The 11,730-nt window shown below is 41.2% G+C and overlaps 1 pseudogene; it reads right to left on the bottom strand.

The window, feature by feature from the left end:
* Nucleotides 1-8,281: 8,281 nt before the first annotated feature.
* Nucleotides 8,282-10,093, bottom strand: LOC102833503 (annotated as a pseudogene).
* Nucleotides 10,094-11,730: the final 1,637 nt, after the last annotated feature.

The following is an 11,730-nucleotide window of genomic DNA, read 5'->3' as shown; positions in this document are numbered from 1 at the left end:
TCATCGAAGAAACTGAGGCTACTCGGAGAGGTGACGCAGAGTTTCAGGTTTTATTAAATTGGCTGACTCAGAGGAGCTAATTTCTCCAGATTCTGAGCCCTAAATATAGGACAGTGTAGACTTATATGGGGTCAAAATAGGGGAGGGGTTAGGTTGTAGATCTGTTTGAAGACAGGAGGGAACCAGAGGATTGGTTCCATTCAGTAACCTGATTAACATGCTAGTTTGACTCCTGGGCAGAGAGGATTGGTCCCACTCAGTAACCTAATTAACATTTTAGCTTGTCTCCTGGGTAGAAAGGGCAGTGAATGTTTTTACCTTTTCCTGTTCATTCCCCCCTTTGATGACCTTTGAGACCTTTTTCCCAAGGCATCATCTAAATGTGTAAGGAACAGTATTTTGGTATTGATTTGGATTGTTGGTACTCTTTTCGATTGATTATTGTTTTAATGGCAGTTCCTATGGCCCTGATTGCTAGTGGGAGGAGTCATGGACTGTTTAAAACAGGACCCCACCCACGAGGGTCTTGAACCCTTTAAAGCTGAATAATAACTACCTTCCCCATAGGCTCTGTGGGTTCCACCCATTCCAGGTTTGCACAGGGACACGGGCGACTTTCTGAATTTTTACAAGATCTTCTACTGCCAGATTCGGGTCACCTATGTGTATGCAGCAGCTAGCAAAATTAACCTCACATACCCCTCCTCCCTCTGCAGCCAATAAGTAGTTTAGGGCTAATCTATTTTGATACATGGCATTTCGTATCTGGGTCTATTGCACACAAGAAGGGTTAGGACCACCCCAGTTCCATTGGTTATAAATTTATTTACCTAAAAGGGTGCCCTTGCTCTGGTAGCACAGTGGTTACAAATCAGGCTGCGAACCACGAAGTCGCAGTTCGAAACTACCAGCTGCTCTGCGCGAGAAAGATGAGGCTTTCTGCTCCCATAAAGATTTACAGCCTCGGAAACCCTGTACAGCGTTGCTGTGAGTCAGAACTGACTCCACGGCACATAATAACAACAACAACAACATAGATGAGTAGTGTGGTTACTGTTTGGCCCACCTTAGTGGTGTGGGTGTATACATTACACAGATTTCTCCCTTTCCCATACCCCAAAGTCTAACTAAAATGGGTCCCATGGCGGACATCCTCATGCTTCGCCTGTGTGTAGATCAGCCAGCTCCCAGTTTGTGGTTGAAGCAGGGCGGATTGTACATCTCAATTACCTTATGAGGGTTGGTAGGGTCAGTTTCAGTTTCTCATGGAGAGGGGCTTTCTTCAGCCTGCTGTGGTGAATCCAGATGGGGACTCCTTCTACCTTGGCTGCTGGGCTTGGGAAAATTTCTTGTTCTAGTCCTCTGTAATCTTTGCAGATGTTTCTGGATACACTTCTGAAAGGAGAAACAAATCAGATACATTTATTACACTCTGAGCTAAATAGACCCAAAAGTTTTCATCCCGTTGAAAGGAATAGTGTCTTGTGAGAGTCCCATTGTGTCCAAGTTTTGAGGATAATTTGACAGCTGACGGGATGGCTAGAAGGACTTCCCAGGGTCCAGTCCACCTTTTTTCCTAACTGGTTTTCAGGTCCGTTTCTCCATGTTCTGAACAGAATATGATCTCCATACTGGAAGAAGTCAGGCTACCTGTAGGGAAGGAAGCAGACCTGGGAAGAACAATTTTACAAATAATAGAAAGTGTGTGTTGGAGGTGTTGTACATACCACTGCACCTTTAAACCTTGGCTGAGGTCAGGTAGAGGTTGAGGGAAGTTGCCTGGAAAGTTTACTGTATACAACTTTATAAAGGCTCAATTTAAGCCTGCTTCTGGGGGCTACCTGAATTTGAAACAGGGCTAAGGCAACACCTGGTCCCAATGTAGATAAATTTCCTGACAGTTTTGTCATTTGTCTCTTTAGAGTATGGTTTATTTTCTCGAACCTTCATGTTGAATGCAATCTCCATTTCGTCTGTAGGTGTTTGCTGCTCTGTTATTGCTTTGGACACTTAGGAAGTCCAAACTTGGAAGTAATCTCCTTCAAGAAAATTTTCACTATTTCTGAGGTTGGTGGGGGAAAATCTCTACCCAACCAGAAAAGGTGTCTACAAAAACAAACCCAGCAAATATTTAATTCCCCCACTTTGGGGCATTTGCATGAAATCAATCTGTTAATTTTCAGGGGATTGTTTACCTTGGTATTGGTGCAGGACAGCCTGTGTTGGGATTGTTCTTGAGGCAGGTAAAATAGTTAGAGCTAACCTCCTGAATGATTTTTTGGGGAAATTTCCTGCCCTAGAGCCAGGGCCTCTTTCCTGTAATGGGTCATTTCATGGGCTCATTTAAGAAGAGCAGGTACTAGTTTTCACAGGATCAGAACCATTCTATTAAAAAGCCATTTACTTTTTAGCTTTTAACTTCTCAGAACCAGAACAATTCCATTGTCATCTACTTTTCATCCTTTAACCCCTCTCTCAAATCCTTCTGCCTCAGTTCTACACAAGTCTTCTGGGTACACATTCAGTTTTTCTTGCCAACATTTCTAATCCCCTCGTCAGTACAATAAGTTCATCTTTTTGAGCTGAGATCCCTGGCAAAAGGGCTATTGCCTCTACCCAGTTTTGTAAGATTACTATTACACACCCTGCTATCCGAGTCCCTTTTTCCATGTAATTATTTCTGTTCACAAATAACATCTAGTCCACCAGATATAGTCAAACAGGTCAGGTTGGCTGAAGAATAATTGGTCAATGATTTCTATACAATCCTGGTTCAGCCCTCCAGTTGTCACATCAGGGAGGAGGATGGCAGACTTAGTTGCCCCATAATTCATAGGGTAATATACAGATTGTCCAGTAAAATAACCTGGTATTGCCTATCCGTCCTGTTGTGAGCCATAGGCTTCCCTTCTTTTGCAGCAGGGAGATGACTTGATGGCGATGGGGACAAGCTAGCCAGAAGGAATTTTTCAGCCTCTTTCCTGAGAGGATATTGGTTTCTGTGGGATGGTCAGTTTCCAGACCTCGACAGGGGATGCTTGTTGGCTCTTTCCGGGGTTCCGCTGGTCCACACGAGAGGTTTACCTAATTGTTGATTTCCTCAGGCAATGTGACTGGTTTCCGGAGTTTAAATCAGTAATTGCCAGGCATGTTCATGAGGAACCTCCATCTGCAGACTTTTGGTTTCAGAAAGCTGTTTGAACATGCAACTTTGGGATCAGGTCCTGGCCCAGTAAGGGGACCAGACAGTTATTTTCTTTACCCCAATGAAGCAGTCCAGGGGTTTCAGGAAGAACTGGTCCTCAGGCTTCCCTGAGATCTCAGTCACCATCACTGTCCCCCATTGTTATTTTCAGCTGAGGTCCTGTGGGTGGGAGTAAAGATGTGGCAGAGGTTGATGCCAAATCAGGCTGGGCCCCTTATCCCTTGATACTGTTATGTTAGTCTTCTGCAGACAATGAAACTTGTTCAACCATTTGTTGAGTTGTATGCCCTGAGATTTGGGCATTTTTCAGTGTCCAGGTTTTTGCATAAGCACATTGGTCCTTGTTTAAGGCCCTTGTTCCTTTCAGGGGTCCTCCCTGGGGTCCTACAGGCTTACCTCTAGTGGTCTTTTCTAGGAAGACAGTTACAGCCTGAGACTTCTCATGCTCTCGGCTGTTAAATACCTTGAAAGTGATATCCACCAGTTGAGATGGATTAATGCCAATTGCCCTGTCGAATTTCTGCCATTTCTTTTTAATATCCTGGGTGCTTTGGGAGATAAAAATCATGTTAACCATTCAGATATTTGCTGAGTTCTCAGGATCAAATTCTGTGTACTTACACTAAGCCTGGTAGATTCATTTAAAGAATTCAGAGGGGTCCTTAGTTGGCTTCTGCTGAACTGCCCTGCCAGTACCATGTTCAAGTTCTTTTGTTTAAGAACTCCCTTTTTCAGACCTCTGAGAACTCACCTTTTATAGAGCTCCAGTTGTGGCAGGCCCATTTAGATTTCAATTTGTGACAGCTAGAGGAATTGCCTTGACTGGAGCAAGGGTCCTGTTCAGGTGTTTTGTTTTGTTTTTCTTCATGGATGCATGCTGTTTCGTCCCATGCCTTATCTCATTGCTGGTCAGGAGCATTGTCAACATAGCCTTAATATCTGCCCAATTAGGATGATGGGTAGCAAAAATAGTGGTTATTAAATTTGTTATTTTGGTTGAGTCATCCTGGTGTGGCACTGAGGGTCAGTGTGCTGGACTACGAAGTCCACCCGAACTGCAAGGTCAGCAGTTCAAGCCTACTGACTCACACGGGTCACCATCATGAGTTAGAACTAACCTGACAAGCACTGAACAACAACATCTCAATAAGAAGGATTTGAATTTTTCCTATTTAACAAGGCCAAGATAGAGAAAGAAGTGTGTGCCCAGTAATATCCTGCGGCTTGCCCTTCTGTATTCAATTCTGTGGGCATCTACAGAAGGGGTATTGCCTTGCCTCTGTTCCAGGTAGCCCTCTACTGAAATGGGTCCCCTGAAGGGTATGGTATAGAGAAATCACTGCCAAACTGCTTTTCACAGTGGTTGAATGTGGCCAGGCAGGTTCACTAGGCCAAGTTATACTTTTCCCTAATGGCAGCTGCTGGTGTACCAAGAGTTGTAATAAGACAAGGTTACAATCAAAAGCTGTATTTCACAAAAAAGTAACCATTCGTATGTATCTCTTTGTATATTCATGTACAGTCCTGCTTAGAGCTGTTTTCACCTAATACTCATCTGTGTTCAACTTTCCTCTGCATGGCTTTCATATTAGCGGTATTTAAGTGCATTATAGTACATATACACGATATAACTTACATATTCTTGGAATTCCAGGTTGTTTTCAGTTTCTTAAACATAAATACAGGACAAAAACATAGTAATTTTACAAACAAATAGACAATCTGACACAGTGGTTTAATAATTCAAGCTGTAAGATGGTATAATAATTTTAAGGATACATTCAAAGGTTATTTTTCCCATCATCTAGATCGCACATTGGCCAAGCTGTATTACAGTAAAACACCATTTCCTTTGATGTCATAGGAGGGTATCCATACAGAAACCAGTTAGAATTATGCTTTACAGCGCTTCTCTTTCAGATTGAGGCCTATATTTTATTTTAGATACCGAGGTTAACCTTAACAGAAACAGAAGGGGCACTTTTAGGAAATTACTTCCTGTCTACCATGCCCTGATGTGCGCACCCAGAATAAAGAAAAGGGGATCTCAAAGCAAAGAAAAGATTCTTGGCAGCGCTGCTAGGAGTGTTCGGTTACTGTGCTCCTGGGCCCACTTGTCCAACTGGCCAGCGAGCCACTCATGGCGGTGCATTCACAACAGACAGATCGTGTCTAGACTTTGTTGTTTCTCGCAAAAGAATTTTCAAGTGTCTCTTAGCTTTGGAGAGTTTAGAACCAGGAGTCCATTCTGTGCCAGCAGTGAGGACCGTCTCCTTAAGGCATAAGAGATTCGCTACCAGCCAGTACCAGACACACTCACACACTCCTGCACACAAGACTTCCTTTTTTTAAATCTGTTAACACATACATTCTAAGACTGTTGGCTCACCATGAGAATTCCCCATGTCACCTAAGTATTCCATAGCTGCAGCTGTGGAACCACACAGACCAGGCATGATAAGCTGCACTTCGGCTCCTTGCACTCAACCAACCACACAGAGATTATGGCTGTTCCACTCCCCTTAGGGGAGTTTCCTAACTGAAGCCTCTAAGTGAGACCTTGGAAGGGGAATCAGCCTTCCACTTCTGTCCGTAGGGACAGGCCTGCCAGGGTTTAATCCAGGCCCCCGGGCCTAACCTGTTCCAGAAGTTCTGGCTGGTTTCTCTGGTTCAACCTCTCCTTTCAAGTCCGGTTGGGAGAGGTGGGTGTGGTGGCCGGCTGCCCCCACTCAGAGGATGAGGGACTGTCAAATGTGGTGGGTGTCTTTTCCTCTGAGGGGTGCTCCCCATCAGCCACTCCCCAACCTGATCCAGTGGCTCAAGGGGCCTGCAGGGTTGGTTTCATGGTCAGGGAAACAAATGTTACAGCAGTTTTAGATTCGAAAGTGTCACAGCAGCTCTTGATCCATCATTGAAGAAACAGAGGCCACTTGGAGAGGTGAAGCAGAGTTTCAGATTTTATTAAGCCAGTTGACTCAGAAGAGCTAATTTTTCCAGATTCTGAGCCCCAAATATAGGGCAGTGTAGACTTATATGGAGTCAAAATAAGAGAGGGGTTAGGTTGTAGACCTATTTGAAGACAGGAGGGAACCAGAGGATTGGTTCCAGTCAGTAACCTGATTAACATTCTAGTTTGACTCCTGGGCAGAGAGGATTGGTCCCATTCAGTAACCTAATTAACATTTTAGCTTGTCTCCTGGGTAGAGAGGGAAATGAATGTTTGTACCTTTTCCTGTTCAGTCTAAAAGTTTAATTCATTTTTTGATTAATATAATTTCCAGGATAAGATTGGATGAGATTTTACAAGTGACTTGTTTTTAATTTTTTTTTTTTCCCAGAAAGGTAATGCTCAATTTATTTAGCAGCAAATCCTATAAATTCCAGAGAAAGAATTATATTAAATTGTTCAAAATTTTAGTTGTTTTAATTGCCAACTTAATAATAATTCTTAATACCAATAGTTGTTATTAAGTTGGCAATTAAATACAGCTTCTTATTTACAATTTTACTTCCAATACCATTAATTTAGTAAGATAGTATAATATTTAAAGCTTTCTAAAAATTCATAAAAATTTTAAGTATTTTTGCCTAGTTTTCCTTCTAAGTTTTAATTAACTATATGTGGTACTATAGATAAGCATTGGACTGTTAACCTCAAAGTTGGTAGTTCAAACCAAACAGTTGCTTTTCAAAACCCTATGAGGGTTGCTATGAGTCAGAAGCAACTTGATGGTACTTAACAACAACAACAACAAATATTTGGCTTTGCACTGGCCTATAGCAGCCACTCCTTGGGAACCCCACACAGGGTCACTGTTCATCAGAACTGACTCTACCGCACTTAACAATAACAACATAATAACCATCAAGGCTTGTACTTTAAAAAATATTATTATAGATAATATAACATACCCATGTTAAGTTTTCTCATCTACAGACAAGCTTTTGCTCTACTAACATGCCCTGCTGATGTGTTGACATACTTGGGGAAAATGTCTCACAGGAAGTTGAAAGGAGTGATATTGTGAACTTGGAGCCTATCAGCCTAAATCAAGATTTCCAGAACTCTGGAAGGTGATGGAATTCACAAATTATAGCTGATCCAAAAGAATTGATCAAGAATAGAAATTAGACCCTGAATAGATTAAAATTTTGCAATGAGCTTTTACATTCGATTATTATGAACAATACTATAAGCATTATGACAGACCACTTGTCTGTCAGTTTGTCATTCTGTGGTGGCTTGTGTGTTGCTGTGATGCCAGATACTATGCCTCCAGTATTTTAAATACCAGCAGGGTCACCAATGGTAAACAGGTTTCACCTGAGCTTCCAGACTAAGCCAGACTAGGAAGACAGGCAGACTACTTCTGAATACTTAGTCACTGAAAACTTTATGAATAGCAGTAGAACACTGTCAGATAGCTCCAGAATATTGACTATTGAAACATGATGAATAACACCAGAATACTGTCAGATATAGTGCCGGAAGATGAGCCTCTCAGATTGGAAGACACTCAAAATACAACTGAGGAAGAACTGCCTCCTCCAAATAGAATTGACCTTGATGATGTGAATGGAGAAAAGCTTTTGGGACCTTGCTAATTGGGCACAACTGAAAATGAGGAGAAACAACTGCAGATATTCACCAATAATCAGAAAATGGAATGTACAAAGTATGAATCTAGGAAAATTGGAAGTTGTCAAAAATGAAATGGAGGGCATTAACATGGATATTATAGGCATTAGTGAACTGAAATGGACTGGCATAGGCCATTTTGAATCTGACAATTTCAGCTGAGCTTCCAGAAAAAAGACTCAGAAGAAGAGGCAGATTACTTCTGAATGTTTAGCCAATGAAAACCTTATGAATAGCAGTGGAACACTGTCAGATGAGAGAGAAGGCTTTCTTTGTTTTGTTTTGAGAAAAAGAGGCTCTTTTATTATTCATCACAGAGAGCAAAAACACAGAATATATTGGTTAATTTATTTTCACTAAAGATAATACATTTTGTAGTTGGAAAAATAAAACATAAGTGGTCGGGAGTTGCTTTTGGAGAATGATCATTTAGTGCCTTATCTACAGTTGGATATTGGTACCAGGGTCCATTGCCTCTTGCATACATCAATGATCGTACTTCTAGCTCCTTTACCCCTAATTCAGCTTTTTCAGCTTCAATTTCAAGGACAGCCATTGTTCTTTCATAATTATTCTCAGGACAGTCAAAGAAACTAAGGGTGAGCCATCTTGATTTGTTGTTGTTGTTGTTGTTGTTATGTGCCGTGGAGTCGGTTCCGACTCATAGCGACCCTGTACATGGTTTCCGAGGCTGTAAATCTTTACGGGAGCAGAAAGCCTCATCTTTCTCCCGAGGAACCACTGGTAGTTTCGAACTGCTGACCTTGCGATTTGCAGCCCGATTCATAACCACTATGCTACCAGAGCTCCTTATCTTGATATAGGATGCTTGAAATATTCCCAATGTTCAGGGATATAGCCTTCTGGAATCTCTGCTAATTCAGTTTCAACAATGAATTCATTTATGAGAGTTATGCCAATTACTACTGGTATTCCAGTCAACAAAATGTAGAATTTCAGTAAACGAAAAAACGCTTGTCATAAAATCCAAAGGATTTGATGATAAACATTCTTTTCCCGTGGTCTCCACTGTGTTGAACAGAAATATCGGGCTTCAGAAAACCACAGGTGAAGAACCCTCCGGAATTGAGTCGAGGGTCTAAGCGGCGGCCAGACAAAACTGTGAATGCAGTGACCGAAGCCCGCTGCAATATGCTCATAGCCGCTGTGGCTACTCCCGGCAATCGGGGAGAGAAGGGTTTTTAATAAGTCTTTCCCCCTCTCTGTTCAAACCCTTTTAATCATTGTTCCCAATCATCACTGCGCTAACTCATCTTTCTCTTGAGCTCCAGGAACAATAGGCTAAGCAGTCAGTGCCCCTTTGTTGATTTAAACCCAGGCTAAGAAGACAAGCCAGGAGGAATACCAGAGGGCCTCCATCTCTTATCCCTTTAAAGAATGTAACATTAAGACAAAGGATTCTGAAAGGCCATTAACATTGTTTGGGGCAATCACATCCCAGGATGTAAAGTGTCAGTGACTCAGTGGGAAATAAACTGTATCTCCTAATGAAGGAGCCCTAAAACTCTGAGAAAAGAATGTAAAAATGCAGATAGATTGATACCTAGAGGACTATGAGTTCTGACTGTATGGGGGAGCAAGCACAAGGCTGTCTTTCAGAGAAAGAGTCTCCCTGCTTTCCAGATCTGTCAATAAGACATATGTTGATTTTCATCCTGTCTCTGATATTGGCTACAGTGACTGGCAGTTAGACTTTTTGTCTGGTAATAGATATATTTCTGGAAGATGACAACATTATAAAGAGCAGCAGAATACTGTCAGATACAGTGCTGGAAGATATGCCCTTCACATTGGGAGGCACTCAAAAAAGGAGTAGAATTGACCATAATCACAGGAATGCAGTAAAACTTTGGGGACCTTCATTTGCTAGTGGGGTACAATTCAAAATAAGCAGAAATAGATGCAAACATCCATTAATAATTGGAACATGGAGTGTACAAAGTATGACTCTAGAAGAGTTGTGAAATGACATCAAGATCATCATACAAGAAGAAAGCAAAAGGTCATTAAAAAGACAGGGAAGTAAGAAAAGACCAAAATGGGTGTCAGAAGAGGCTCTGAAACATGCTCTCCAGTGTAGAGATGCTAAAGCAAATGGAAGAAATGAGGAAGTGAAAGTCCTGAACAGAAAATTTCAAAAAGCGGCTTGAGAAGAAAAAGTCAAGTATAATAATGAAATGTGGAAAGACCTGGAGTTAGGGGAAAAAAGGGAAGAACATACTCAGCATTTCGCAATCTGAGAGACCTGAAGAAAAATATTCAAGCCTCAACTTGCAGTGCTAAAGGATTGTATGGCAAAATAGTGGTTCAAGCTGGATTCAGAAGAGGCCATGGAACAAGAGATATCATTGCTGATGTCCGATGGATCTTGGCTGAAAGCAGAGAATACCAGAAGTATGTTTACCTATGTTTTATTGACTATGCGAAGGCTTTTGATTGTGTGGATCATGACAAGCTATGGACAACATTGAGAAATATGAGAATTCCAGAACTTAATTATACTTCTGAGAAATCTGTACCTGGACCAAGAAGCAGTTGTTCGAACAGAGCATGGGAACACTGAATGTTTTAAAATTGGGAAAGGTGTGTGACAAGGTTGTGTTCTTTCACCATACTTATTCAACCTGTATGCTGAGCAAATAATCTGAGAAGCTGGGTTCTATGAAGAAAAACGTGGCATCAGGATTGGATGAAGACTCATGAACAACCTGCGATATGCAGATGATACATTGAACTTCAAGATAGTTCTTGGAATGTTCTTTTTGGTCATGATTGTGATGCGATTCCTCTTTAATTTGTTATTCCTGGCATAGTAAACCATGTGATTGTCAGATTCAAAATTACCAATATCAGTCCATTTCTGCTCATCAATACCTAGTGTATCAATGTTTCTGTGTTCCATTTCATTTTGAACAACTTCCAATTTTCCTAGATTCTTACTTTGTACATTCTTATTATTAATGGGTGTTCACAGTTGTTTCTCATTTTTAGATTTGTACCCCATCAGCAAACAATGGTCCTGAAAGCTTACTTCATTCGCATCATCACAGTCAACTCTAATTTGAGGAGGCAGCTCTTCCCCAGTCGTATTTTAGTGCCTTGCAACCTGAGGGGCTCATTCATCTTCTGGCACTATATCTGACAATAGTTTGGTGCTCTTCATCATGTTTCAGTATTCTATATTCTGACATATCTGACAGTGTACCACTGCTGTACATAAAGTTTTCAGTGACTAAATATTCAGAAGTAATCTTTCATTCTTCCTAGACTTAGTCTGGAAGCTCATCTGAAACCTGTCCACCATGGGTGACCCTGGTGGTATTTAAAATTCTGGTGGCATTGCTTCCAGAACCACAGCAACACACAAGCTACCACAGTACAACATACAAATGAGTGGTGGCTCAGGTTGTGTGGCTCTCAAAATACAACTGGGGAAGAACTGCCGTTTCAGAGTACAGTTGTCTATGATAACATGAATGCAGTAAAGCTTTCAGGACCTTCATTTGTTTATGGGGCATAACTCAAAATGAGGAGAAACAGCTGTAAACATCTTTATCACTAAAACATGGAATGTACCAAGTATGAATGAATATTGGAAGCTGTCAAAAGTGAAATGGAACACATAAACATCAATATCCCAGGCATTAGTAAACTGAAATGGACTGGTATTGACCATTTTGAATCTGATAATCACATGATTTACTATTCCGGGAATGACAAATTGAAGAGGAATGGCATCACATTCATGATCAATAAGAACATTTCAAGATCTATCTTCAAGTGCAATGCTGTCTGTGATAGAATTTTGCAAGACCAATGGTTTCTTCATTGCAAATATCTTTTTTAAACAACATAAAAGACAATT

Source organism: Chrysochloris asiatica, unplaced genomic scaffold, assembly GCF_000296735.1.
Source record: "Chrysochloris asiatica unplaced genomic scaffold, ChrAsi1.0 scaffold00042, whole genome shotgun sequence".
Taxonomy (NCBI): Eukaryota; Metazoa; Chordata; class Mammalia; order Afrosoricida; family Chrysochloridae; genus Chrysochloris; species Chrysochloris asiatica.
Note: the sequence above shows the minus strand (reverse complement) of the source record. Positions and strands in the feature narration are given on the sequence as shown.